The 7,207-nt window shown below is 47.8% G+C and overlaps 1 pseudogene; it reads right to left on the bottom strand.

Moving 5' to 3' along the window:
* Positions 1–6,529: 6,529 nt before the first annotated feature.
* Positions 6,530–7,207, bottom strand: part of LOC101589304 — a 1,444-nt pseudogene continuing 766 nt past the window's right edge.

The following is a 7,207-nucleotide window of genomic DNA, read 5'->3' as shown; positions in this document are numbered from 1 at the left end:
ACGTGTGAGGGCTGGGGAGATGGCTCAGTAGAATAAGCACTTCCCTGGCAAGCGCAAAGGCCTGAGTTCAATCCCCGGTTCTGCAAAAAAAAAAAAAAAGATAATAATGCCTACGTGTGAGCTGGCTTCCCTAATTAAACCAGCAACACCAAGGTCCTGGCTGGCCAGTAGCAGCCTCTGCTTCTTTCCGTCCTCTCCTCTCCCTCCACACTAGGACTCTGTTCTCTTATGTAAGATCGCTCACATGCACAGCACAGGAACTCAAAGCCCCAGATAATACCAGCCTTGTGTCTCATTTTACTGAAGAGGATGAAATTGAGACACTGAGATGCCACCACCTCCTGGCAGCTCTGCTGGGAAAGTGGACTAAGGTGACCTGGATCCCAGGCCCCTCCTCTCCTACCTTCAATTTCTAGAGATAACCTGGAAGGCAGGGCACAGCCAAGGACTGTTTCCACCAGGCCAGAGAAGTCCAGGTTGAAGGGCAGTCAGCCAGATAGCATGATGGGGACTCCACAAATTAATAACATCAGCATAGCTTCAAATGAGGGGACAATAAACCCTATCATTTGCCTAGTTCCCTCTGGGCTCAGCTTCAAACTCTCTTCCTAGACAATGGCCGTTCACACAGACCCACACAGCCCTTGCCAGACTTTCCAGAGAGAAGGTGATGGAGCTCTGGGCCAAACTGACCTCCAGGGGCCAACTTGCTGGGATTCATCACTAACGACTTATCCTGCCAAGAAGGTGACTTGGGAAGCCTCCCAGGGCCCACGAGCTCAGCACTGGAAGATCTGTTTGCTCCAAAAGCAGAGCAGGAGGCTGCTGTAGCACAGAGCGGAGGGCACTGGCCTGGAAGACAGGAAAACAGGCTTCGGAATCCAGTATAACCATTGTCTCTGGCTTTCTACCCTATGAATCCGAGAGTTAGGGTGCAGGCAGGGGCTTCTACATCATGGGCACGAAGGGTGGTGCCTGGCCCCCTCCCCCATCACGGTTGTTTCAGAATCCTAGATGTGGGGATGGGATGCAGTTTCCTCTTCCCCAGCAGCTGCTGCCTGTCTGTCTCCATGGCAACCAGGCCAAAAGACTAATTGGCAGGGTCCCCGCTCTGGAGCTTACCTTAGAGCTGGGTTTTCAACTGTCTTTCTGGAAGCCAGGCCACCATCACTCCCTGGGGCCTCTCTGACAACGTCCCCCAGCCACTGTGTGGGAGCAGCAGGCATGGGGCCAGCCAGAAAAAATACTCCGTATGTCCTTTATAAACTTCATCTGGTTGGGAAAGAGAAAGAGGAACAGCTATTCAGCCAGTGGTCTTGTAATCACTGGCAATTTGCTTTTCAAAGACCCCTGCGCTTCTCCCTAGCAGCTCTGGGCTGCCAAGTAGGGCTCTGCAGATGGTTTAGGGAACAGAAGTCTCCAGCCCTACACTCTTCCATTCCCCCAGGCTGTTCCCTGCTCTTTGCTGGCCTATGGCGTCCAGGGGTCTTGCTGTGGCTTTGTCTGGTATTAATAGGATTGAAACACAAAAAATGTTTCTCAGAAGAACACAAGGGATCATGGCATGGCTCAGAGCCCTACAGATTTCTCCTTTGTCCACCGTATAACTTCAAGCCAGACAGCTTCCAGTATCTTTTTCTATTTGTCCTTTGATAACCTTTGCTATAACCTTTCCACTGGCCTGTCCACTCTTAGGATTTGGTTGACTGCTTTGGACATGGTGGCGGGTTCATGAGAACCTCAGTAGCATCGACCACCTTTAGGAACCAGTCACACAATCACACGGGTGTCAGGAAGCCCGGCTCTCGTTCTAGGCTTGCAGCTAACTTACTGTACAATTTTGAACAAGTTTGCTCCCTTTGTTGGGTCTTATTTTTCCCCTTGGTAAATTGAGTAAATCAGATTGTAATCCTTCCGCTCCAGCTTGCTGTTGATTTCCCATGGGAAAAATCCACAAAGCTGTCTACACAGGAACCAGAGCATTAGTGGGTGCTCTCACTCAAATAGCGGTGTAGTCAGCTCAGCTTGGACCTGGTATTCTAGGTAGCTAAATCAGGTAAAAATATTGTAGGTAGTCATGATATAGGGAGAAAAACTGATCTCAGGTGAGTGACCTCCAAATGACATAGGGAAAAATGATCTCCCAACCTGACCTGGATGAGATCGTGTTCTCTAAAACCGAAGAATGAATTTTAGAACAAACGGAGGTTATGATATGAGCAGAATATATTTACTGAGGAAAAGAAAGCTCCCGTCTGAGAGAGGGACAGAAGAGGCACCTGAGTGGGTAGTTCCCAGGAAGCTGTCTCTTCCAGAGACTTTTATAGAGGAAAACCATGATGTGAGGTGGGTCTAAGGTGGTGGAGAAGACATTGGAACTCACTTAGGTGGGCATGAGGTGGGACAAAACGATGGTCAACCAGTGAGATTAAATCCAGTATCAAATGAGGAAGTGAGTCATGTAACAAGTGGGCAGTCTCTTCCTGTTGGGGGTTGGGATAGTGACTCATTTGGGCTCTTTCAAGGTGATTGATACCTATTTAGAATATCAATCCCTAATGCCCATCCCTAAGGAAGTATGTAGCTGTGCTTCCTCTTTTTGTCTTGGTCTTCAGCTGTGGCCCATACGGGAGTGTCTGTCTCTTCCCAGTTGTAAAGTCACCTTGTCTTCCATCTTGTCTCCTTGAGGCCTGACCCTGTCTAACTGCCTATAATATTTCTATCTAATTCAGCTGCCTACATAGTCAGAGAGGGCTGGGCCCTGAGGAGGTCAGTGCAGAAGGCAACCATGGCTGGAGGCGCATTCAGAAAGGCCAGGTTTCAAGAAAAGAGGAGCTGCTCACCCAGACCCTTCCCTAGGGGTGAAGAGCTGTGATTGATATTCTAAGTAGGCATCAGTCCTCTTGGGGGGGAGGGGAGACCAAACCTCCTTAACCCCACCTTTTCCAGAAATGTCCTTGTCCGTCCCACAAGTGCTTGCTAAGTGACTTGCTTCCCAATTTGATCCCCATTTAATCAATATTACCCAAGCGGCTACACTTGCTGTAAAGTTATTGGTTGACCATCCCATCTCACACCCATCCTGTGATTTTTCCATTGGCTCAATATTACCTAGGTGATTAGACTTGTAATCTTTTGTCTTTTTTTTTTTTTTTTCAGAACCGGAAATTGAACTCAGGCCCTTGTGCTTGCCAGGGAAGCGCTTATTCCATTGAGCCATCTCCCCGGCCCCTAGACTTGTAATCTTATTGGTTATAGTTCTGACTCATCTTGAAATCCCCATCACCTCAGGGTTTTGGTCAATAAAACACCCTTGAGAAGTGAGGTTGGGGGAGCAATTTACTTTTTGGGCCCATTTCTGTCCCTCTTAGACAGAAGCTCGCTTTCAATAAATCCCTCTTTTTATTTTTTGGTACTCTTTATTTGGTACAGGGTTGTACTATGCAGCTCCGACTCACAGTGATCTTCCTGTCACAGCCTCTCCAGCATTGGGATTACAGGCATGCACAACCATGCCTGGTTTTAGTGACCAGCACAGCATTCCCTGGGGTTCCAGGGCTGACATGGCATATGAAACCAGGGATTGAACCCAGGTCCTTGCACTTGCAAGAGAACGCAGAGCTATCTCCCCAGCCTCTCTTCCTATTTTTTTTTTTTTCTTCTTTTTTTGGCGGAACCGGGGATTGAACTCAGATCCTTGTGTTTGCCAGTCAAGCGCTTATCCTACTGAGCCATCTCCCGGCCCTTCTCTTCCTATTTTTAATCTCCCTTGTTCCTAGAATTCATTCCTCAATTTAGAAAACATGAACTGGCTGTTTCAGACACCTATTAGGTTGGGAGTTTCTTTCCCCATTATCACTGGGGTGGGATGGCCTGCCTCACCCTGGGCTCCACGGGAACTAGCTCCTGTATTGGTGGCTTGGTTCAACCCCTGCCCGACTGATCTGGAAAAAGCAATGCAACTGGACCCTCTTGCTCTCAGGAACTACCACCAGCCAGCGCTAGGTGCTCCCCAAGGAGGTGGGGCCTAGAGCTCTGTAACCACCGTCCCGCTTCACAAGGCCTTCTCTTCCTCCAATTGTTGCTCCTTTTCTACTTTCCACATCCCACAGGGCCTCTGGACACCCCAGTGAAGTTCTCCCAATTGTAGGTTTCTCACTGGGCATGGTGGTACATACCTATAACCTGTAACCCCTAGCACTCAGTAGGCTGAAGCAGGAGGATTGCCGTGAGCTCAAGGCCAGCCTGCACAACAGTTTGAGACTCTGTCTTTAAAAAAAAAAGGTTTTCTCAGTTTTATTTTGCTCTTTTTAAGGCAAGGCCTCCCTATGTAATTCCAGCTGAACTTGAACTTATTGGTTAGGCTTGTGGTGATCCTCTTGCCTCAGCCTCCCAAGTGCTGGGGTTATAGGTGTGTACCACCCTGCCGGATTTCAGATTTCTCTCTCTCTCTCTCTCTCTCTCTCTCTCTCTCTCTCTCTCTCTCTCGATGTGTATTTAGTACAGGGTCTCACTACACAGGTAAGACACATGGTGATCCCCCTGTTTTCAGCCTTCCCAGCCCTGGGATTACAGGCGTGTGCCACCAAGCCAGGACTGGTTCGCTGACTCAGCGCACCCGCGGGGGCGGGGCCGGTGCTTGCATTTCTCTTTAAAGGTCTCACATCTATGTGTCATAAATATTTTTTTAGATCTGTCTTTTCTTTTTTTGAATCTCGAAGTCCAAGGATGTCCTTGGGATTCCAGAAACAGAGTCTGGCATAGGAGAAGGAATCTATCTGTATTTTTCCTTAAAGGTTTTATTGTTGTTGTTACCAGAAACCAAATTAAGGACCTTGAGCTTGCCAGGCAGGCACTGTGCTGCTGAGCTATATCCCCAGCCTTGTCGCAGCTGTTGTTTTGAGGCAGGTATCGCTATGTAGTTCAGGCTGCCCTTCAACTCACCATGCAGCTCAAGCTAGCTTCAAACTCCCAACACTCCTGCCTCAGCTTCCTGGAATTATAGGCATGAGCCACCATGCCTGACTTCTACATTTTTCCACTATGACAGGCATGAATAAGTAAGAGAAGGAAATACAGCTACTATCTGTTTTTATTGTATGAAGAGGTTTGGAATTTTTTTTTTTTTAATATGTATTTGGTACAGGGTCTCACTATACAGTTTGAACTTATAGTGATCCTCCTGTTTTCAGCCTCCCCAGTGCTGGAATTACAGGCGTGCACCACCACAATGGGTCTCAGTGGCAGGCTCAGGGCGCCTGGGGGCAGGGCCTGCATGGCATGTGGTGCTGGGGATCAAACCCCAATCCCTGGGCTGCCTAAGCAAGCACTTAGTCCACTGAGCTATCTCACCAGCCCAGGTTTAGAATCATTAGCCAGGTATGGAGGTGCACAGCTGTAATCCTAGCACTCAGGGGGCTGAAGCAGGAAGATTATGAATTTGGAGCCTGTATAACAAGACTTTATCTAAAAACACACCCCCACACACAAACAAAAGATTCATGCCTTTCATTTTCGTTGTACTTTCAATGTCCTCTGAATGTTTCCAATTTCACTTCTTTTGCTTCTCACCATACCCGAGGCAGATCTGGAGGAAAGGAATATGATCTCGCATGGTGGAGGGACAAGGGCCCCAGTTCACTGAGGGTAGAGTGACCTGCTCCAGGCCACAGGGAAGATGAGAGCAGAGGTAGTGGAGAGCTCCCAGGCTCTAATCTGAGTCTAGGGCTTTATTATTATTATTTTTTTAATCTTCTGGCTTCTGGGTGTCCCTGTAAACCTTCCAAAAGGAAAGGAAGGAAAAGGGGGAAAAAAAGAAAAAGAAAAGGAAGGGAGCTTTGTCACCAAGGATCTTTTGGCTCCCAGGGGGCGGGGCTGGCTGGCATGTGGTGCTGGGGGATTGAACCGCGGTCCCTGTGCTTTGCTTAGCATAGCTTGTTCTAAGTAGGTGCTTTAGACCACTGAGCCATCTCACCAGCCCCTCCACTTAAATTCTTTATCCTAGTATAACATATGAAAAGTCTTTCCACAAGCAAAAAATGTGTAAATGTTTAAAAAATAGAATAAGGATTTTTTTTGTTGTTGTTGTTCCTTGAATGCCTTCAGGGCACTTTTGGCCAGCGGGAGAGTTGTGAGGTTCGAACTCCAGCAACCTGAGGCTGACAGCTTTGTGGAAGCAGCCACTTAAAGGCCTGAGCTAGGGCCAGGCCCCCAAAAATGGCAGAAGTGTTTTTTTTTGTTTTGTTTTGTTTTGTTTTTTGCTCGGAATGCCTTCAAGGCATGACTGGCTGTCTTGTGTTGTGGGGATCGAACCAAAGCAACCTGAGCCTGACTGCTTTGTTGAAGCAGCCACTTAAAGAACTGAGCTACGGGGCAGGCCCCCAACATTTAAAAAATAAAGAGTCATTTTTTAAAAGAAACTGATCAGATTCCATAGGCTACTCTTGGAAACAGGATCTTGTCGAATAGAATCCCTTCACACTGTGGCTTCTGCATGCACTTAACTGGACCAACTGTTCCATGTGTTGTTCTAAGAGCTCACCAAAACATAAATCATGCTATATAGGTAGTAAAAAAATGCTAGGAAGGGGGCTGGGGAGATGGCTCAGTACGATAAGCGCTTGACTGGCAAACGCAAGGATCTGAGTTCAATCCCCGGTTCCGAAAAAAAAAAAAAAATATGCTAGGAGGTAATGCACCATCCTTCTTTCTGACAGTATGTTAGGATGTCTGTGTTCCTGATGGTAGTGGGGTCGTAGAGTCCTGGTCCGCTCATCACCGGTCTACTCATGTACCTCCAAATGTGGTACGCCAAGAGGGGCGTACTGAGACCCAGCGTGAGCCACTCTGCTGCACAGAGAAACATGACACAGAAGAACGCGTGGATGAGATACTCGGGGAGGACCAGAGGATTCAGGGTAGTACGCTGGTCTATAGGATTCTTGTAATCAGTCTTCAACTCATCAAACTCTATAATGTGCCAGATGGCAAAGAAGATGAGCGCGGCGGTGAGCAGGAAAGCCCTTACGCTTGCCAGGGAAGCACTTATTCCACTGAGCCATCTTCCCAGCCCCAATATGATTTTATTTTAATTCAATTTTTTTAAAAATGTATTTGGAGGAGCCAGGGAGATGGCTCAGTGGAATAAGTGCTTCTCTGGCAAGTGCAAGGGCCTGAGTTCAATCCCTGGTTCTGCAAGAAAAAAAAA

The sequence above is a fragment of the Octodon degus genome, unplaced genomic scaffold (genome assembly GCF_000260255.1).
Source record: "Octodon degus isolate 3935 unplaced genomic scaffold, OctDeg1.0 scaffold00092, whole genome shotgun sequence".
Taxonomy (NCBI): domain Eukaryota; kingdom Metazoa; phylum Chordata; class Mammalia; order Rodentia; family Octodontidae; genus Octodon; species Octodon degus.
The sequence above is the reverse complement of the archived record's forward strand: the minus strand, read 5'-3'. Positions and strand labels throughout refer to the sequence as shown.